The 23,961-nt window shown below is 33.0% G+C and overlaps 1 pseudogene; it reads left to right on the top strand.

Moving 5' to 3' along the window:
- Window positions 1–12,000: 12,000 nt before the first annotated feature.
- On the top strand, window positions 12,001–22,187 carry LOC142637493 (putative CoA ligase CCL13; annotated as a pseudogene).
- Window positions 22,188–23,961: the final 1,774 nt, after the last annotated feature.

Here is a 23,961-nt window from a genome sequence, read left to right as displayed (position 1 = left end):
GGGGTGATTTTATTGAGGTAGATCGATTTGAAATGTAATAATGTCCTAATCAAGGAACAATGCACACAAGTAAAACATGATACTTGAACCTACATTGTTAGGTTTTAGATCCCTTAACACAATATGTTTAACCTAATATTAAGCCAAGTTGATTAACAAGTTTGTTAATTAAATCTAGGTTAAACAAATATAAGTAAAACAGATATAATGCGAAAAATAAAGAACACACAGATCTGATGACCTAGGAAAACCAAATCAATAAAAAACCTAAGGAAGATTTAACCTAGCTATCCTCAAGGTAAAAACAGATCCACTATGAAAGAATTGAAGTTTGTACAAGAAGACTTAGACCACTAGCATCTTATTGCTACCTCATGTAGAGAATTTACTATCACGACCACGTGACAACTCCGAGTCCACGGACTACTTCTTTACTTGATCTGCAGCAACCACAAGTTCTCCTACTTGTAACTTTGAGACTTCACTCAAAAGTTTTAGATCTTCTTTATACTTCTTTATGTAGCAACTGAAACAACCACCAAGTTCTTGATGTGAATCTTGATCTACAGCAACCACAAGTTCTCCTACTTGTCACTTTGAAACTTCACTCAAAGGTTTTAGATCTTCTTTATAGTTCTTTATGCAGAAACTGAAACAACCATCAAGTTCTTGATGTGAATCTTGATCTTAATAGCTCTATGTGTGTGTTTGAAGGTAAACACCTCTTAGATCTCACAAAAGATTCAACACACAACTCAACAAAAACTTCTGAAACGTAGCTAGGGTTTTTCCTTTTATACTTGGAGTGAAACACTTAACCCTACACGTCATATGGGCTTGGGCTGGTTTAGAAATTCTGCAGAAAATTCCTGATCCACGATTCTTGATCGATTGATTCTAATTTTTTATCAATCGAGCCTTTCATAAATTGAATAGTAATTTCTTGCAATTACTCGATTCCAAACTTATATTAAACCAAACTTTGAGCAAATCTAAACCTATACTAAATGTTTTAATCATGGTTTGCCAACTTATACAAATTTAAGTTCTAATACATTAGTTCCTAGAGTCTTAGAACCTTACATACACCATGTGCATTTGTCTTGTAATATGGTCCATTGTTACATACCACTACAATTTGTCCCTAGGATTGGCCATCCAAATACTTGCAACCAAGAACAAATGGTGAGGTCCTCCATCAATTTTCCAATGGCTTGAATTTTCATTTTAAAGTTTTAGGTTTTATATTGAGATAGGGTATGGAGAGGTATCATTAGGAGAATAGAGTAAAATCAAATCTAAAGGGGGTAAATCTCAATTCATCCATAAAATTTGTTACTATTTCATAAATGAGTATCCTTAGTGTAGTGGTCATCTTGTAAAGGAAAGATATACCAAGCATTCTCGCAAAATTTCTTATTTTGGACGAAATATGGATCATACATTTCTAACGCAAATTACATACGAAGAAAAAAGAAAAGGATGATTCATTTGAAAGCTCCTCCGAAACACACTAGGTAGATGGATACACCAGTTATTCAGCAAAATATTCCCAAAATAAAAAAGTTTGCAAATTAAGAATCACACTGGATGAATGTGTGGCCTTGAACAAAACTATGACATGATGGTGATGTTGTCTTACTTTCCCATCATTCTTTATCCATACAAGAAGTGCATATTTATCTTTAAATCATCATTGGAGACAGTCAATAAGAAACATATTGCATATATAATTACTAGCCATAGAGACAGTAATGTGAATGAAAGAGAAAATTGAGTAATGAAAATTAGAGAGGCAATAGTCTTATTTATACTATTAAAAAAACATAGCTTTTTGAAAAATATAACCGTCGGGGAAAAATAAAGAAATAGCAAAGAAACCATAATAAATGTGGAAGAAAAAAAATAGCGAATATATTAAAATAGTGTATTTGAAAAAGTAAGTAAATAAAAAAATTTTAAAAAAAATTCTTCAAATTGGGATAAAAAAAAATAAAAAAGTTGTTGTAGGTGCTTTAATTTCTCAACTGAAGACCCTTTCTCAACCTTCAATATTCATTTCTCAAAAAAAAAACCTCTTAAATATTCACCATCTTAACAATCCTACTCCACTCATACCCATATCAACAATAATCACTCTTTAGGCCATTGACATTTTGACCCCATGTCATGTGCAATATTCTCCTTCAAGCCAAACTCATCTCCTATATAATCCACCTCATTCACCATAAACCAAACCCTCACCGCCATATGAACATGGCAACAAAGCGGGGTAGGGACAGATTATAGGTGTCCCCTTCTCCTCTTTGGCTAGGAAAAATTCATGAAAAGCTAGAATGGGTTAAGTCGGGTGAGCTGGAGATATTTCACTAATTCAAATGAAATGGCCAGCTCTGTTATTGATAAGATAAAAATGAAGCATTAAGAGAACTGACTACTAGAAGAGCACTAAGAGAAGAAGAGACAAGTGTTTTGAATATGGTAATAAAATATGTATAAAAGAAATTGAATTATATGAGTAATTTAAATATATATTAAATAATATATATATATATATAGACACACTTTGGAGTAAGACATGACGGATCGAGTAAAACCAGGTCTCATTGCCTGTAGGGAAACAAGCCATTGTCCCTGTAAAGTTGTTATTTACAACTATTTTGTGTTGGCTTTAATTCCGTGCCAAATTTGATTGTATTTTTATTCAATCATATGTACCTGTATTTTATGTGGGATTTTATTGTATAGGTTGTGTGTGAGAGAAAGTGTGAAGACTCAAGCACCTATTGAAGACAAAGTGGATTTCGCGAGAAGTTTCACGAGAAGCCTTCCAGTGAAGTGAGCCACGTGCAGAGAACATGACTAGAATGCGAAGAGTCATGACAGCTGGTTTTCTCGAGTAATTCACGGGTAAGGCCTTCCCGTGAAACACTTTGTTTTACTATTTTGGCATATCTGCTACATTATGTCTTTACCCACACTATATATACCCACATTACTCACATATTGTAAGGAGTGTTTTTCAGAGAGAAACCCTAGATATTACCCTTGAGAGTTAGAGATTGCTATACTCACAATCCTCTACACAATCTTTTGTGGTTTTCCTCAACTCCTACCTCTCCATATCCAAATCCTTAAGAGGTTGATAGCTCAAACACTTACTACACCCATTCTGAGTGTAAAGTGAGGTTTTGGTGCTGTTGGAAAGCATTGAAAGAAGCCCATTGTTTGGCGGATGCAATCGGGTTGAATTGGGTTGAATTGTGTGATCCGAAGAGCTAGAGAAGACAAGGTGTGATACCTGGTTCAAAAAAAAAAAAAAAAAAGAGGAGTTTTTTTTTATAAGGCAGCTTAGTAATTTTGATATTGGGGTTAGCAATATATATGCACCTTATGTCAAAAACCCTAGCCACCGTAAAACAACAAAAGAACATTTGTGGTCTTATAGATTAGAAGTGAAAGTCTTATAGATTAGAAAAGCTAGGGAGAAGGCTGTGTGGGTTTTTAAAAATAAATAAATAAATAAATAAAATTAAAAAAACAAAGCTTAATTTTCTATTTGTTTAAGAAGAAGAAACCGTATTTTTCAAGCTTTACCACTTTAAGGTGAGGGTGGAAATATTGTACAACTGGAGATAAAATTTTAGAGGGAAGTTTTCAGTTCTTATAAGTGTGTAAGGTAAGTAACATTATCCTAATTGGTTTTATTTTGTGTATTTTAACTACTGAAAATTGTTTACAGTTGTTACAATTTTATTTCTATTGTATTATTGATTTCAAGTAAAGAATTATCACAAATATATATTATTACTGAATATATGAAGTGTTCTATTTAATTGTTTTTAACTATACTAATTCAATGTAAAGAATAAAGAATTTTCACAAATATATACGAGCATTGAATATAAGATTTATTTTTTTTTATTTTTTTTTAGCTATATTGATTTAAAGTAAAGAATATAGAAATATCACAAATATATTTGAATATTGAATATATGATTATATATATATATATATATATATATATATATATATATATATATATGTATTTGAATAAGATATATTTTTTGTTAGAAACTATGATTTCATATATATGATTATAGACAATCTGACTATGAATTGATTCTGATACCCGAACCAATGGAGAGGTTATTCATTGGTACTTTGATACCCAGCCAATGGGGGTTATTCATTGGTACTCTGATACCTAAACCAATGGTGGTTATTCACTGGTACACTGATACCCAACCAATGGAGATTATTCATTGATATTCTGATACCCAAACCAATGGAGATTATTCATTGGTACTCTGATACCCAGCCAATGGGATTCATTGGTACTCTGTTACCCAGTCACAGGGATATAGCGTGACCATAGTCATAAGATTGTTAAGAATATGAATTACGTTTGAATATTTGACTATTTTTAGTCCTTAAAACTACATATGTGATATTGGAAATGTTTGAGTATTTGAACTATTTTGACTCACTAAAACGGCTTATGTGTTTTTAAAACCTATTGTAAGTTATACCTTTTGATATATAAAAAACTGACTATTTTCTAAACCATCTATTATATATTTGTAAGATTAAAGTATGTGATCTATGTGCAACTTATTATTTTAAGACTATGAAACTTCTTCAGTTATTTTGAAAACACATAGTATATTATAACTTTTGAAAACACATATTACATCTTATACTTTACAGATCTATTATTTGATAGAACTTATTATGACTTTGGTTACTTATTGAGTTGTCAACTCACCCCTTTTTTCCCATCCAGTTTCAGATTGTGAAGAATAGCAAGTTTTGGGAGTTTTGCTGTTGTGTTGTGAGCATGAAAGAAACTTAGTAAGTTTGGGATTAGATGGTCTTGTAATGATCTTATATCTTTTGGTCAATTGGCATTATGTACATGAGGTTTTAATTTTGATCCTTTTGAATTATTGGAGATCTATTCATAAAGAAATTGTTGAGGTATTATTTATTTATTTTATATAATTTTTTAGGATAAATTTCAGTTGCTAAGAAGGCCTTGCACACTTGTAGGGTGCTTACTTTATAAGTGTGTGGCAGATGTCACGTGCCTATCTTTATAGTTGAGTTCAGGGCATGACACAAGGCTTCGTGAAGTCAGTTGGCAGTATGAGCTTGGAGGGCTCAAGTACATGGGGTAGACTAGAGTTTGAGGGTCTCTTGTTATTCGTGTACTTCAACTTATTCTCTAATGGATCGATTTACCGCTTAGAGGGCGGCAGAGAGGTTTTTCGCCGAGTTCTTCAGTTTCCTCTTCAATAACACAACGTAGTGTTATCTTGTGTTTGCATCCTTCTTCCCTATTCTTTTAGCTTTCATTTTATTGTTGTTATTTAATGAAAATGGCTTAGAGTAGTTTTATTGTTTGTTCGCTCACATTTACTCTTATTCCGCACTTAGTTAAGTTAGAATAAAATCAACTGAGCCGTAATTTTTAGTTTAGGATTTAAACAAGCTCTTGTATTTTTACACAAATTCGAGCTTTCAATTGGTATCAGAGCAGGGGCACTTGCTGTGGTTTCATAACCTAAGTGTGATCCTAGACCCTTTTTGAGATGGATCGATCTCAATCGCTTAATACTCCTCCATTCTTTGATGGGAGCAATTATGCATTTTGGAAAGTTTGTATGAGGGCATTCCTTTGTTCTATTGATGACAGTGTTTGGGACACTGTTATGATAGGATGGACTAGGTTGGAGGCCGCTAAATCCACATGGAATAAGGCAGCTCTTGTGGCAGCTAATGCTAATAGCAAGGCTTTAAATGCTATTTTCTGTGGTGTTTCTCCTAACAAATTTCACAGGATCTCTCATGTTACAATTGCCAAGGAAGCATGGCAAATCTTGGAGACGACTTATGAAGGCACCAAAAAGGTGAAGGACACCAATTTGCAAATGCTTACCACATGCTTCGAGGAGCTAAAAATGAGTGAAGATGAGTCATTCAACTCATTTTATGGAAAGCTAAATGAAGTGCTGATTTAAAAATTCAACTTGGGAGAAAAGATGGAGGACTCCAAGATTGTGAGAAAGATTCTACGATCATTGCCGGAGAGCTTCTGTGCAAAGGTTACTGCCATCGAAGAGAGCAAAGACCTCGATGTGATTAAAATTCAAGAACTCATTGGTTCTCTTCAAACCTATGAGTTATCTCTACCATCTCAAAGGAAGAGCAAATCTCTTGCTCTTAAGACAATCAATGAGTGATTGGAAGTTCAAGACTCCTCAGATGAGGATGAGGTTGAAAAGGATATGGCGTACCTTGCTAAGAACTTCCGTAAGTTCTTAAAGTTCAAAAGAGATGGGAAGTCTTTTGAGAAAGGAAAATTCTTGAATTTCAAGAAGGACAAGAAAGACTTCAAGTAGAAGGATTCAAAAGATTCCTCTCCATCTCAAATGGTCACGTGCTTTGAGTGCAAATGGCATGGGCAAGTGAAGAAAGAATGCCCCACATATTTGAAAGCAAACAGTAAATTTTTTGCAACTACCCTTAGTGACACGAATGGTTCCAATTCAAATTCGAAAGAAAGTTGTGACGGATAAGGAAACTACTCTGCATTTATGGCCATTGCACCCATGAACTTATCAAAATGTTTGAGCCTTCTAGTGGAAGAACTCGGTGAGCACACTGAAGTAGAGTCTATGGGAATTGGAGAAGAATCTGATGATGAAGATGAAGAACCAAAGGGATTGCAAGAATCTTATAATTCTCTTCTTGAGAAAACCGGAGAGTATGCTAGAGTGGCTAAAGCAGCCATCTGAAAAATGAAGAGAGCTGAGAAAAACTACAAGAGCATATTCATGGGGTACAAAGAAACGAAGTGTGAAGTTAAGGCACTAAATGGAAAACTAACCGAAGCCTACTCCAAGTCCAAGATCAAGTTTCTTAAGCTTGAAGTGATTCAAGCTAATGCCAAAGTGGAGTGGGTTGCCTCCAAGAAGCTTGACGAAGTGCTTGCTCATCAAAAGCCTTTTTTTGACAAAAGCCACTTAGGATATACTGGAGAGAGTAGTTCAAGTACCAATGTGTCCAGGAGATGAAGTTTGTTAAGGCTAAGGAACCAATGGTAGCGACTCCAAGTGTTGAGAACGTGAAGGTAGAGAAGAAGCCAAATAGAACTGTTCAGAAGGTTTTGACAAAACCTCAAAACCCATTTGTGGCCAAACCCAAGGCTAAAGGGAAGTCTCTTCCTGAGTCTCAAAGAAGTCCTCAAGTTCAACATTTTTGCCATCATTGTGGAATCTGAGGACACACAAGACCTAACTGCTATAAAATTCACGCATTGAAGAAAACGGATTCTCAAAGGGTAAGAGGACAAGGAAAGGGGAATTGGAACGCCAAGCAATCAAAAGGGCAAGAAGCTGATTGTGGTTTTGGTGATGTGATGAAGATAATAGATACCATAACTTATTGTTTGGCAAGCTTCAGCCAAAGGTTTGAGAATTACAGCTCTAGTACCCAATCCTCTAAGGATATCAGCCCAAACGCACGTGCCATGTGGGTGAAGAAGGGTACACATGCATAAGCATTAGACCATGTTCATGCATCAATTCTTTTTATATGTTGTGATGTTGGTTGATTGTTCGCCTATGTTCATTTTAGCATGTTTCTTTTTCAAGCTTGTTTTGTACTTGTTTTTGTTGATCTTACTTTTCATGTTCTATTTTTTAGTGTATTGAGGAATTAAAAAACCCATAAAAATTGAAAAATCTCCAAAAAGTTTGATCACTTGTGTTTTGTATATCACATGTGAGTTTGGCCTAGTACCTTCGTACTAATGGCGTAGTGTATTTACGAGCTTAGCTTGTCATGTATGCACATCTATCTTTGTGGGAAAAATCTTGACATCTATGTGTGATTGTTGTAAATAGATTTTCAAGCTTGTCATAAATGATTAGTCAAAAGTCTTAGTGTTTTTGATACATGCATAAACTTGTGCCTATATATCTTCCCACACCTTTATGTTTTTGCTTTATAACTCAACATATGTCAAATCTCAAAAATAGATAATGAGCTACAAAAGTCGTCGCACATACTAGTATTTAACTAGGCAAAAGGGAAAGCGACTTGTATTGAAATGTACGATGCCCAAAAAGCCAAAGGCTTACTCTCAGAAATTGAAATATCAAAGATTTCAGGCATTGATCTCAAAATGAGATGCATTATTCTTAAATGATCAAAAGTTATGAGTTGAAAAAAGCTGAAAGTAAAGCTTCAAAGATGTGTAATCATTTTCTTGTAAGAGGTCATATATGTTCATTTCTATAATTGAAATAGACCACTTGACTTAGTACTAGTTGTGTATGACTTGATTGAATTGATCATTGAAACTTCACTCTAGACTAAGAACTTTTCCACATTTGATACACACACAACACACAAGTCTATTGTTCAATGAATGCTTATTTCATTTGTATGATTGTACATGTTCAAATGTAATGTGTATTCTCAATTGCTTGTGGATCAAACCAAAAAGATTTTCAAAGATTTTATATGTTTTTGAAAGTCTTTTTATGCTTTCGTGTTTTGATTTTTTGTTTATGTTGCACTTTTCATGTTTTTCATCAAAAACTCCTTCAGAGGCATTTTCGCAAGAAGCTTCGCGAGTAAGCTCTTTATGTGAAAATGAGTAAGGCAAAACTAGAAAACACAAAATTTTCAAATAGAAACTTTCGCGACTATCTCGCAAAATAATCTTACCTGCAAAAAATTTTGTGCTTTAGAGACATTGTTCACGAGTAACTTCGCGAGAAGCTAACCCTCAAAAAATGCATGTTTTCATTTTTTAAGGAATGGTCATGATAGTTTTTCAAACATAAAAACTTTTCCTCCCTCGAGACTCTCTCAACCCTAAACCTATTTTCTCTCAAAAACCCAACAAAAACTCAAGTGAAATCTTCTCATAGTCTTCTCTAAGGTATGTTTGATCACTCTTCTCTCTTCATTTCCTTAGATTAAGTCTTAGATTCTAGGTTTTGCATGAGTTGGATATATTTTTGAAAAAGGGTTGGGAAACTTTATTTTTGTACAAAAAATTTTCAATTTCTTCATTGGGCTCTGTCCCATTTGCTTTGTTTGTGTTTGTGTTGGCCCCTTGTGGCATTTTAACATGTATTTGGGAAAGATTTACACATGTTCATGCATTGCTTACAAGTTAGTTGCGGTGGTGCATACCAAGTGTTTGATAAAATGCCCAAATGGCATTTTGGTGTTGTTTTGGACTCTGATGAGTACCAAACTTTGGAGATTACCATGATTGTACATGTTTATAACGTTTTGATCATTGGTTGTGTGTTTTACACACTTTGACCCAAATGTGCTTAGTCATACCTTGATCATGCATCACATATGCACACCACATGCACACTTGATGCACACACTTGCTCACTTGTCATGTTTTGCGTATCACTCATGCTAGATAAATGTTGTTACATGTTTAGCACTTACAACATGATTTTGTGACATTGTTTGTATTCTTTTTAGGACTTTGTGTTTGTTTTATGAACTAACTTGGTTCTAATCAAATTTGTGTTCTTGTTTTTGTGTTTTCACACTTGTTCCTTCATGTTTTGTGACTATTATTGCAAATGTCTCCTACTAAGCATTCGGCCTTAAAGAAGTCATCCAAGCGTCCACGCTCTGACTCGGAAAACTTCTGAAGCATTAAGGCAGGCTTAGCATACAACAACTTCTACAAAAGGGCATCGATCATCATGGAAAGGGTGGTAAAAATGGAGACCCTTGAAAACACTTTCACTCTTGAAGTGTTCAAGGAGAGGACTTGGACAAAGCTGCTAAACCCTAGTGGGAATATGTTGCTGAAATCATATAGGAATTCTTCACAAATGCCCATATGGAAAGGGAGCATATGAGTTGTTGGGTAAGGCAAAGAGAATTTTCTATCATGAAGGAATCGATCCAAGAGATATTGGAAGTTTGTCCACCGTCTCAACAAATTTCTATCCAATATGATGATATATTGGATTCTCTTAAGCCAATTGCGAAACTCCTCAGTGGTGATCTTGAAAAGAAGGCGTTGAACACATTTCCTTTCACCCCGGAGATAAGGACATTGGCATATATAATGCTCTACAATGTCTACCCGATGAAGAACTTAACCACATTGTCCAGACCAAAAGCTATCTTTCTGTATGATCTCTTCACACATACGGAGATCAACATATGCGGTCGCATCTACTACTTGTTTGCCAAATGCATCACCAAGAAGAATTCGAGAACAGTTTGTCATTCCCAAGTCTCATCATGGCTCTTATAGCAAAAACAAGGCTGAGGTTTCCGAGTGGTCTTACCATGGTGCAAAGGGACTATCTGATTAGTGCTCAAACAATGACCTGAAGCAAAGCCCATATCACTGGACCAACTGTTGGTATTTCTCAAATCCCAAGGGACGATGTTGAGGAAGAAGTTGAGGACATAGAGGAAGAGATAGAGCGGTTCACATCAGCCCCAGAGGGCTCTTCAAAACCCTCTTCCCAAGCACATGAATAGGCACCCGATCACCTTGATCATCTCATTATATAGGTTAAGCAGATGTATGGTATGCTAGAATCTCACGTGCAGAACACCTCGACTCAGTTTACCTACATTGAGGACCAAATCACTGCACTCTCATCTCAGATTGATGACATGATGATGGAGCAACAGCGGCAACAACATGATGGCTCTGGATTCGAGTCTGAGTAGTTCTAGCCTCTTTAGCCATTCCGGTCAAAAAGGGGGAGAAATTTAAGGGGGAGTTGCATAGTTTGAGGGGGAGCATAGCATTACATTTCATAGATATTGGTTTATTTTGGAAGTGGTTTAGTAGTTTACTTCGATTTTACTAGTCTACTTTCATTTACCTTTATAGTTTTTGTTAGGACATATGTGATTGGATGTTAAGAACATATGTCAACATTTTATGTATTGGCTAATCCTTTGACGAAACGCACTTTACTTGTAATTGGGTAGATCTAGGATGTGTATAATGCTTCAAGAAATGCAAGTTTGCCCAAAAAATAAGTGAAGAAGTGATGTTCACTAAAGCTCAACAGCTAGCTCGACAGCTAGCATCTATTGAGGTTTAAAAGAGTTGTTTAAGCCTGAGACTCGACAGTTGCTCGACAGCTAGGGTATTTGTCGATGTTTATGAAGTTCTGATTTTCAGTTCTGATTTTCATTCAATCTGTGATTATGTGTTTAGGCTTTCTTTTCTCACAACCCTAAACATATAAAAGGATTATTTTAAGGGCCGTATCAAGTTGCACAACAGATAGCACAATTGCACAAGAGCATAATTCCTCAAGTGTGACTGGAAACCTAGTTTGCCCTAGTTCTTAAAGAAGCTGCTGTGTAACGAAGAGTCACAAATTGCCAAGATCAATCCAAACCTAATCGGAGCTATGCGATTTCCATGATTGTCGAGCTTCCATGATCGTCAAGCTCTTTGAGCTCTCTATGCTTTCTCAGTTTCTGGGAGAGAGTGAACAAATATTTTATCAGGGGCTGTGGCTATCATTTTAAATTTTTTTGTGGGCTTTTTTAGGGATTGAAAATTTTGTCATATTTTATCAAGGGTTGTGGGCTAAAAAATGTAAAGTTTTGCACCCGTTTTTTTTTTCACATTTATTTCCAGGGTGTTTTAACTTATTTTGAGGAACCTAATAACATTGGAGATAAAGTTTAATAATATAGCATTGGAATGTATAGATTGTATCGACAAATTTTAGAAAACCCTTGATAAAAGAGGGTCAAAATAACTAAAGTTTGTTGTAGAGTATATATATACTGCCGTGCTTATTTTAACCTCTTCCCATTGAACACTATAATTTGTCTTTTACATTTTTATATCCGTACGTGTATGGCTGACTGAGTCACAGCTCATTTTCTATATATAGAGTAATATCACCTATATTACCATCTTGCATTTTGTAGGAGACCCTTATCGTTAGAAATAAATCAATGGACGGTGTGATTCAATGCTCTGCAAACTTTGTACCTTTGACACCTGTAGGTTTCTTGGGGAGAGCAGCCATTGTGTATGGTGATGAGGTTTCTATGGTTTATGGTACTGAGAAAACTACTTGGGGAGAAACACATGAACGATGCATCAAGCTTGCTTCTGCTTTGGTCCAACTGGGGATTTCTCGTGGTGATATTGTAAGTTTGACACTTTGGTCCTCAATTGCTTCACTCTTTATGTTTCATGAAAATAGATATTGAATCACATAACATGTAATCAACTTTAATTAATCTGTTGATGACTATAGTCGATCTCCAAAATTCTGGGACTAAGATTTAATAATTGTTGTTGCTATATATATATAAAAGATCAAGTTATATTTGATATAACTTTCTATTAATGTTATGCCATTCAAAACCTTCATATTAGATTAATATTTTAAAATTTCTACCCTTGTATACTTAAAAAACAATGGGAGTAGATTATCATTATCTTGTCATTGTTACTATTGTACTTCTTATTTTTCTTAGAAACTGATATGTGTTTCATTTTTTTTCTTTTATAAGTATGATAGAATTTAATTTATGGTGTCCATTCCAAGATAATTGTTCCTTATCATTAAGTTAATAAGTCAGTTGGTTTTTAGTGTAAATATAGGGCTCAAATTCTTAATCTCTTCTTAGACAATAAGATGCATTACCAATTGAGTTAAGTAGAACTCACATTATTATGTGTATGTGTATATATAATTATATATAGAATGACAAGATCAAATGTAACTTTTTATTAATGTTACACCTTTCAATACTTTCGAATTATATTAATGTTTTAAAAATTTTATTCCTTGTACTTATAAATCAATGGGAGAAAATGTTATTGTCAACGTTACTATTGTCCTTATTGTCATTGGATACCCTCTGAAATTCCTTAACAAATTGAGTAATTTAATCTATAGTTAACTTTGATGCTTACTGTTTTTTTTTTTTAGTAGTGAGAAACACCATTAATATCTAGCAGTCTATAATTTGAACCCTACCCATAAGAGTTAAGACCCCTCAAACATTTTGTGGTAGGGGAGGTACCAACTCTACTAAGAAGTGCGGTAGTTGATCCTTACTATTGGAGATTATAAAGTTGGAAAGAAGCATTATTTGTTTAACTTTGGTTGATAACTTTGATGGGAAGTGGTATCAAAAGTTATATATATTAAATGGTTTCAAAACACCATGGAAAACACCATGGACTAAGTTGATACAATCAATAATTGAAAAACAAAATTTCTCCAACTCAACATTAACTAAAATAGTAATTTGACAAATATATATATATATATTAATTGACTTTTATGGTAGTGGAAGTCCTTTGATTCCCTCTTCGACTCGTTTACTAATTGGAGTGGCCTTGTGGTAATGCGTTTCACGAAAATTAGTACCCTTCAAATATATAGGATCCTTGTCACCGCTAGGAGACAATTTCCCTTATTCAAATAGATTTAAGATTCCTAGGATCTCATTGAATAATTTAAAATCTTTTTGATAAATATTGAATAATATAAAATCATTTAGAAATCATTTTATAATTTCAATGCTAAACTGCATGTGTATATTATATTATGAAAGATTTAAAAATGTATAGTGGAGACTATATGTTTAAATAAAGTCTAAAATTAATAATATGTATACAATGTTTGGATTCTAGTGTATTACATAGATTAAGTGAAAGTTTAATCATGTATATATAAGTTCTACTCGTGAGTTTGTATCATTTGGTATCAAAGTCAAACACCACGTCGAGTAATCAAACATAGCTCATTGAGTGTATGACCAAATAAGTTGAGGCTTTATGATCAGATCTCCTAAAGGCTATATTAAAATAACTAATAGGTGAGTGGAGTTACCAAGAGGAGAAAGGACTACCATCGAGTCAATGTTAATAGAGTGAGTCATTATGGATGTCGATTGCAGAGCATGATAATATATTATAATCCTAATATCTCATATGGATTAAGTGTAAATTTAACCATATATATATAAACTCTTGGACAATCTCCCCCTTCAAGCCAGTTTTCAAGGTACATGTAAAGAAGTATAAACATAGATTAGTACAACAAGTACAAAAGGCCCAGCTAAGCTTGAGCTAAGAATAAACATAATCCAAAAATTCCCTCAAAACTCAAGGTGGGCTATAGGACTTTGAGTTTGGAACCAAGTTCATTAGAGCACCCTAATGGATGGAACATAGTAAAATTATCAGCAAGTTAGGTTGGTCCTAATACTATGGTCTCAAATGAGATAATCGCCAATCAAGAAGCAAAAACCTATGTTGGAGTAGCAATCAATAACGTCTCTGTGGAGTTTCCATGAATTGACTTAGTTGATAAACAGCATAGGAAATGTCAAGATGGATATTTATCTCCAAAAAAAATGTCAAAAAAAAAAAAAAAAAACATAGCATGTATGTTTCATATATTAATACACACAGTCACACACACGCGTACACGCTCATTATATAAACACGTGTTCATCTTATAGTCATTGATTAGTTTCCTTTTCTTTCCCATCATAAATGTACGTATGATCTTTGTGAAATTCAAAAGCATCTGTTTAGATTATGATTTTGGTCCTTGAATTCTGTGTTAAGTACCAATTTTATAATTGAACTATGATTGTGTCTATATACAGGATTGAAAAGTTTGAAAGATGCTCGATTTGTATTATTTGATAGCCAAACTTTAATGGGAAATAAGATATAAAGTAATATATACTAAACCGTTCCAAAATCTTTATGGAATAAGTTGATATGATGATCAATATTTTAAGAATAAATTGCTCTAACACAAAATCAATCATTGATTAAATCAATCATTGATTAATAATTTAATATAGTAATTTGGCCAAAATATATTAGAGTGACCTTGTGGTCCTGCCTAAATTCGCACCCCTCAAAATGAGAAGAATCTTACCTAAGTCGGACATGACTTCATCAAGATCAATGTCACCACAATAACATAATTTACCTTTAATTTACTTAATATATTTAAGCTTCTCCCCACTAAGAGGTTCCTAGTATTGCGTTGAATAATCAAATCATTTGGAACTTTTGCTTGTCATTATATAATTTCTAGAAGCTTGGCATGTACTCGTTATTACACCTAACAAAATTGGACCCGAACCCGTTAATTTAACCCGATTCAAAGGGAATAACTTGACTCATTGGAAAAACGAGTCAACCTGCATCGAACCAGTTTTTTAAAGAACTGAATTTTGTATAAAAATAAAATGCTTATTTTTTTATTTATTTAAAGATAATATACAATTTCGGCTTTCTTTTGCTCCAATTACTGGATTATACTTATGAATTTTAAGTTTTATCATTGCTCCACGACATTTAAAATTTATAGTGATAATATATTGTACCTAAAAATTTATGGTCTACAATATTTAGTTTTTTTTTTCATTTGTTTATGGTGATGATATTATTAATAAACAATGGATTGTGTAAACTTAAAATTCTGGGCATTATTATTATTATTATTCTTGCTTGTGGAAAAATACAGGTCAACTCATAACCCAATTAACTTGATCAACTCAACCTACTCACAACCCATAATTTAGGATGACCTATTTCTGACATGAACCCAATTAGCTCGACCAGAACCAGTCAAGTTGCCAAGTCTACCCATATGTGAATATGAATGCACAACCATGGTTAGGTACTGTGAGAAGAGAGCAAATTAAAGTGATTTCACTGTACTCTTTTTTCTTTTCTTTTTTGGAGAAAAAGTCCATTGAGGTATTATTATTCTACTGTTAAATCAACCATTACAAAGGAAAAGCAATCAAAAGGAACATTCTCCATCCAAATAAAAAATGGGGAAGAAAAAGTTGTACTCTTTTTTCTTTTCTTTTTTGGAGAAAAAGTCCATTGAGGTATTATTATTCTACTGTTAAATCAACCATTACAAAGGAAAAGCAATCAAAAGGAACATTCTCCATCCAAATAAAAAATGGGGAAGAAAAAGTTGCTCTCCTAGCTAAAGCATGCACTACAACATTTCCTTGTTTATAAACATGAGAGAAAGAAAAATTCTGTAAAGAGTTTTATTACATGAATAAGGGTGTCTTTTATCAAGTGACCATAAGCAGATCGTAGAGTATCTCCCTACTTGAGGAAGTTTATGGCTATTTCAGAGTTGTCCTCAAAGATGGATTGGCTAATACCTATTATCGTCTCAGTTGGACTAGGTTTTTTGTCCTCAAAAGGATAGATTTAGACCCAATGGGATCTAATATCTAAAATAGACATCTTTGCTTTTGTTTCTATGAGCAGGTAGTGGCTTTTGCACCTAATGTTCCAGCGCTCTATGAGCTACATTTTGCCGTTCCAATGGCTGGGGCAGTTATTTCTGCACTTAACACCAGGTTAGACTCAACCATGTTAGCCTTGTTATTGGAACAATTGGAGGCCAAAATTATTTTTGTATACTATGACTTCCTTGAAGTTGTTCTTGGAGCATTAAACATACTTTCCGAGAGAGAAGGCAAACCACCCCCACTTGTTTTAATAGCCGAGTGTGATAAAAAATCATTCTCAATTGTTGAAGCAACCCCACCAAGTGGCCTAGACTACAATGACCTTCTTGCAATGGGACAACCAGACTTTGAGATAATTAGACCCAAAAATGAATGTGATCCTATTTCAGTGAATTACACCTCTGGCTCAACTGGGGTTCCTAAAGGAGCAATCTATAGCCACAGAGCTGCCTATCTCAATTCACTAGCGACACTTTTTCGCATCAATGTGAGAGAAAAGCTTGTGTTTTTATGGACTGTTGACATGTTCCGCTGCAATGGGTGGTGTTTTCCTTGGGCAGTGGCTGCTCTTGGTGGCACCAATATCTGCCTCAGTAGTACTCTCACAGCCAAACTTATATTTGATGCAATTCTTGTTCACAAGGTATGATAAATTACTCAAACATTTCTCCCTTAATAAATGAAATTTCCAACTTTTTAAACGAAAGGTAGAACGGAGACAAGGTTAGGACATAAAAAAATTTAACTCTAATATCATGACAAATTATCTATTGTCCCAAAAATTTAAGTTGTTAACAAAAGTTGAATTTAATCACTTAACAAGTATTCTGACAGGTAACTCACTTGTGTGGTGCACCCATCATTTTAAACATACTAGCAGAGTCTCTTGCGAGGCCATTGCCATTCAAAGTGGAAATTATTGTTGCTGGTCCATTACCACCACCCCAAGTTGTGACCAAGGTTATTGAATTGGGCTTCAATGTGAGCCATGGCTATGGTATGACAGAGGCTCTTGGCCCAGCCATTGTTACCCCATGTACACCCGAGTTGCAATATAGTTCAACCTTGGACGAAAATGCCAAAACAAAATGTCTTGAAGGGCTTCACAACCTTATAATGGATGGGGTCGATGTAAAAGATCCGAATACCATGAAAAGCATACCTCTGGATGGGAAAACCATTGGTGAGGTAATGTTTAAAGGCAATACTATGATGTTGGGGTACTTTAAAAAACCAAAAGTAACTCAAGAAGCTTTTAGGGGTGGATGGTACCATACTGGGGACCTTGCAATTAGGCATCAAGATGGTTATATAGAAATGAAAGACCGTGCAAGGATATGATCATTTGTGGGGGTGAGCTTGTAAGCTCACTTGAAGTAGAGGCAGTGTTGCTAAGTCATCCAAAGGTGTTTAAAGCTGCTGTGGTGGGAATAAATAAGTCTTGTGCATTTGTGAAGTTGAAGGAGGGGTGTGACAATTGTGTGCCAGTAGAGATTATTGAGTTTTGTGGGGAGAGATTGCCAAAGCATATGGTTCCTCATAGTGTTGTTTTTGGGGATTTGCCACTCAATTCAACTGGCAAGATACAAAAATTTGTTCTTAGAGAGAAGGCCAAGACCATGGGTATGCAAAATGGCTCTCTAATATGAGCTCCATTGATTGCACAACCATTGTACAATGTTTGTTGCTTGTGTGCTTGTAAGATGAAAATAAAGTAACTTGAGGTAGATCGATTTGAAATGTAATAATGTCCTAATCAAGGAACAATGCACACAAATAAAGCATGAAACTTGAACTTATTACACCATGTGCATTTGTCTTGGAATATGGTCCATTGTTACATACCACTACAAGTTGTCCCTATAACAACTACTTGCAACCAAGACAAATGGTGAGGTCCTCCAACTTAACCTTCTCTATCCTACACCTAATGAATTTCCCAATGGCTTGAATTTTCATTTTAAAGTTTTAGGTTTTATATTGAGATAGGGTATGTTTAGGATATTTCCCAATGGCTTGAAATACGAACAACAAAGAAAAGGATGATTCATTTGAAACCTCCTCTGAAACACACTAGCTAGAAGGATACAACAGTTGTTTAGCAAAATAGTCAAGAAAAAGTCATTGATTGCTTTGCAAAGAATCACACTGGATAAATGTGTGGCCCTGAACAGAAACATTACATGATGGTGTTGTCTTACTTTCCCATTATTCTTTGTCCATACAAGAAGTACATTTATCTTAAAATCATCATTGGAGACAGATTCAGTTAGAAAAATATTGCATATATAATTGCTAGCCATAGTGACAATAATGTGAATGAAAGAGAAAATTGGGTAATGAAATTTAGAGAGGCAATGGCCTTATTTATACTATTAAAAAAACATAACTTTTTGAAAAATATGACTATTAGGAAAGAATAAAGAAATAGTGAAGAAACCACATCAAATGGGATAAAAAAAAAATAGAGAATATGTTAAAAAGTGTATTTGAAAAAGTAAATAGAAAAAAAAAATTTTTAAATGAAATTTTTTTTTTCAAATTTGAATTAAAAAAAAAAAAAAGGTGTTGTAGGTACTCTAATTTCTCAACTGAAGACCCTTCCTCAACCTTATATATTCATTTCTCAAAAAAAAAAAAAAAAAACCCTTAAACATTCACTATCTTGACAAACCCACTCCAATCATACCCATATCAACAACCATCACTCTTTAGACCATCATTGCCATTTTGGCCCCATGTCACATGCAAAATTCTTCTTCAAGCCGAACTCATCTCCTATATAACCCACCTCATTCACCAAAGTCCAAAACTCAACACCAACCACCATATGAACATGGCAACAAAGCAGGGTAGGGACAAATTATAGGTGTCCCCTCCTCCTCCTCCTCTTTGGGTAAGGAAAATTCATGAGGATCTGGAATGGGATAAGTTGGGTGAGTTGGAGATATTTTACTAATCCAAATGAAATGGCTCCGCTATTGATAAGATAAAAATAAAACATTAAGTAAGCTAATGACTGAAGTAGTACCAAGAAAATAAGTAACAAGTGTTTTGAATATGGTAATAAAATATATATATATATAATAAAAAGATTGAATTATATGAGTAATTTAAATATAAATTAAATAATATATATATATATATATATACACACATATATTTCAGGATAAGACATGGTGGGACGAGTACAACCCAGACTCATTGCTTGCAGGAAACAAGCCACCGATATCGATTGAAGTCAAAATCCACCATTTTCCATACAATCCCACTACAATGTCAGTTGTGTCTAATTTTATGCGTAAATAACTGGTTGCTAGCTTCTCTTTTTTTTCTTTTTCTTTTTTTTCTTTTATTACCTACCAATTGGAAAAACAAAAACAAAAACAAAAACAATTGATATATCTGTCCGTGTTCGTAGCCCAAAAAAAGAAAGAGGGTAAAAATAAGTTGACGGTCAATATAAAATTTAATTACTCTTCTATAAATGGATTCATCACATACTAATATATTGAAAATTCATTGCTGACCCTCAAAATTTTATAACCTATCAATTCATGAGTCGTATATTTTATGTGGCATTCGAGAAAAAGTACTATGACTATAATTTTTGCTACAACTTACTCATGTGGCAAGTCATAAGTGATGGAGTTGTGAACTTTATATAGATCTACCAATTTTACTCTACCGCTCACAACTTATCACTTAAACAAATTGCGACAAAAATTGAGGTACTATTATTCACCTCGGAGAAAATTGTAGAGTTTAAGGAGGAGAACTGTACCGATGCAATGAACACTGAATAAACCATCAGATTCTTTTGGAATCAGAATCCTAGCGCCATGCCATGTGCCTTTCTAAAGGTGTTGGGGTCCTAGCCTTAGGGACCATGTATTCACTTATCCAAGAGCTCAAATTACTTTTCAAGTGGTTTGTGAAAGTACTGAAGTACCTCTATACCAAATTATACTAAACAGTAGGACAGTATCGGACTGCTTAAAAGGATTGTCATTTTTTTTTAAGGTTTAATTTTACCCTTTTTTTTATCTTTAACATTTCTATCAAATTGGTCATTTCAACAATGTACATTATCGTTAAGTTTAGTTAATGACATTATATCACATATATGAATGTTAATGACATTATATCACATATTTAACAGACGGTAGGTTCAACTTAACACGAATGTTAAAGTTTAAGAATTGATGATAAAAGATTTTTTTTTTTTAATCTTATTAAAAATAAAGTGGACAAGAAAATGGCCATTTGTGAAGAAAAAAAAATTTATTTTAAATTTTAAAATAATATTTTAAGTGGATTTTCACATCTTAATATATTAAGAAGATAAAAACAATGGACAAGAAAATGATCAAGTATGTTGTAAAATAGTTTGTGATTATAACATTACTTATTTTTATAATTATAATAATATAAAATATTTTTTCTTTTTAATGAAAGAAAATATTTTTCTATATAAATACATATGATATGTATAAGCATCTCATTTATGTAAGATTTCATAGAAGAATGGTGGTAAATTTAAGTGATTTCGGTCGTAACTCAACACAAAAATAAATAAATAATAATTATTATGCCTTCTATTTTTTAAAATAAATAAATCAAATGTCCCATAAATCTTGCAGTACATTTAATTACGAGGGATATAAAGGCATATATACCTTCTTCCTTTTTTCTTTTTTGTCAAACTTTCTCCAATAAATTTTATCACAACTTATTAAAATTATCACCTACAGGTAATGAACAATCACTTTCATATAAATTCACTACTTTCTTTCACTATTTACAGTACGTTTGGAGTACAGTGATGTGGTGTTTCCTTTTTTTCATATTAATAATAAACTCTACCATAAATTTAAATAGTGAAATCTATCATAAGGTCCCATTTAAGGGGATGGAAAATGAGGAAGGAAAAAAAGGAGAGGGGAGAGGGTCCTTAAATAGTGACCTTATTTAATTTGGGGTGATTTTGGTGGGGCCCATTGGGAAGAAAATGGGAGAAGAATGAGAGGCTAAGATAGAAAATTACTCATTTGCTATCTACCTCTCCTCTCTCCTCGTTAGTTTCTTTTTTCTTTTCATTTTTTTAACATTTCAATGTTGATGGTTAGTTATTTTTTCCTAAATTTAGGGTTTTTTTATAAATTATTAAAAAAATTTACATAATAAATGTATGAGAATAAATTTATATAAATATTATTTTTTATCATCTATTTTTTTCAATCAAATAAAAGATTTTTTATTTTTTTACTTTTTTTACCCCCAACAAAACATATGTAAGTAAAAGTTAAATATTTTTCTTTTTCCTATTTCTTGATCCTCTCAATCAGTGAAACACCAAGAATTACCGGTGGAATCCGAGTTGTGACAAAAAATATTTCAATCAAAAGTTTTCACACACAAGTTACTCCATTTTTGTGATTTTTTTTTTTTATGAAATTTCACAAACTTTACACGTGTCCCTACTCCCTAGACTTTTCACAAACATTAATTGGACGTGAACCCTACTAGACAGTTACTAAAATGCAAGGTAGTACGTGTTTCATTCTGCTTTACATTCCCAATAATTGCCAAGGACGACGTCATAACTCGTAATAAATAGAAAAGGCCAAAACATGTGAAATATGGAGGGAACAGTACCATTAGAAATAATCCTACCAAATTTATTCCAAAAAATTTTATAAAATATCAATGTAATAAGTGATTATTGATAAATAAAAAAAGTGAGGTTAATAGTGAGTTTAAATAAAAATTAGTAATTTATAAAAATGTTTTAAAATAATTGATGGCTATAGCATTACTATTGAACTAAAGTCCTAGAATGATTGTCCGATCTAAGTGATGGGATACAATAACATGTTTCAACTATTGATAATTTGATCATCATCGTAAACTCTTTATACGATGATTACTCTACAAGTATGAGTATTTATGGAGTTTGAATGATAAGGGTTGAAATTCAATTCTCCATTAAAAGAAACTTTACACACATATATACTTAAATTATGTTAGAATAGAATTTCTACTTTGTAAAATAAAATAAAAATCTATTGAAAAATATAGGAGCAATATATATTTTTGAATTATTAATAGTATTTGTTTCTAAAAAAAATACTAATAATATTTTTTTATAATCGATTTATAATATTTATAATGTGATCGAATCAATGCATTTTACTTTAATCACAATTCAAAATTTCAAATAATTAATAATTATGAATAAAATTGTAGAAACTATTTATGGCCTAGTATTTTGACAATTTCTCCTGATTTTCAATGATATAATATATAGAGGCAGATCAAAATCGAATGAATTGAACCGACAAATCTGGTTGAGAGTTTGAAAGCAATGGACAATACTATCAAAACCAGCATCTAATAATTTGTCATAAATTGTTCCTCAAAAAAAAAATTATTATTATTATTATTATTCATAAATTAAAAGCACAATTCAATCATTTTGTTCACGTTATTGTCGGTGTAAGAACAGGACCAACCCCTATAACTAGTCATAAATTAAAAGCACAAGAAATCATTTCTTTCTTCTGACATAATAGATGGCATGTAAAATTAAAGAGTAGTGTTGCGTTTATAATATCTTTATAATATTTTCACATCAAATTATAGGTGGTTAGTTGTTATTGGTTCAAATTTAAACATAACACTAAAATTACTTTTATACCCCAACAATAACAACCAGTGCATACCACTTAGAATTTGTTGTGAAAATATTGTGAATATATCATTTCTCAAAATAGAAAGGATCATGCTAATGAGTGCACTTAAGATAATGATTAACAATCCATTTTAAATATCAAACTTTTAATCATATTTATTGATAGATAATTTAATTGCAACAAAATTGATAATAATTTTATTATTTTCCATTTCATAATTCCTCTCTCCTTTTTTAGTTAATCCCAATTAAAAAAGTTAACTTTTTTAAAAGAACATTATTGAATACATTGTGTTTTTTATAAAAAGAGTATATTTTTAAAATCGGTTATCTTTAGTTTAAACTCAAATAAAGCTAATGAAAAAATGCATTAACTTTATAAATACATTAAATGATATGTTGTGTTTCCTATCAGTTCAACTAATATATAGTCTATTAAAAATAAAAATAAAATTTAATATGGATTTTTGCCAACCCATAAAGGACATGGGTTTGAATCCCACTTCAACTAAAACCAATTGGTACTGTAGATAAACCATAAAGTATAAATATTTTTTCTTTTGCTTTTTTAAAAATAGGTAGGAATAAAGATCAAATTGTGGTTTTCCTATTTAAGACCCGGCTTACCCAAGATCCAGTGTGAAGCCGACACGATTCCAAGACATGATAAAAATCAAATACATGTTATGCATTTAAATCGTGTCAGCTCTAATGCACTAGAGCTAAGTCTTGCTGCTCTATTTATGAGTGACTATAATATCATCCTAACCACAAAGTTGAATAAGCCATATCACTATTCTATACCCCATGCTACCCCACAAATGTAATACATGTTTTTTTTTTGGCTGAAAAATGTAATACGTGGTTATAACATAACATATGATATCGCTGGACTGTAATTTGCTTTGTATGGTGCTCATACTATGCTAATTATTGCTGCCAGAACGTGTTTG

The sequence above is a fragment of the Castanea sativa genome, chromosome 1, assembly GCF_040712315.1.
Source record: "Castanea sativa cultivar Marrone di Chiusa Pesio chromosome 1, ASM4071231v1".
NCBI lineage: Eukaryota > Viridiplantae > Streptophyta > Magnoliopsida > Fagales > Fagaceae > Castanea > Castanea sativa.
This window is presented reverse-complemented; position numbering and strand designations above follow the sequence as displayed.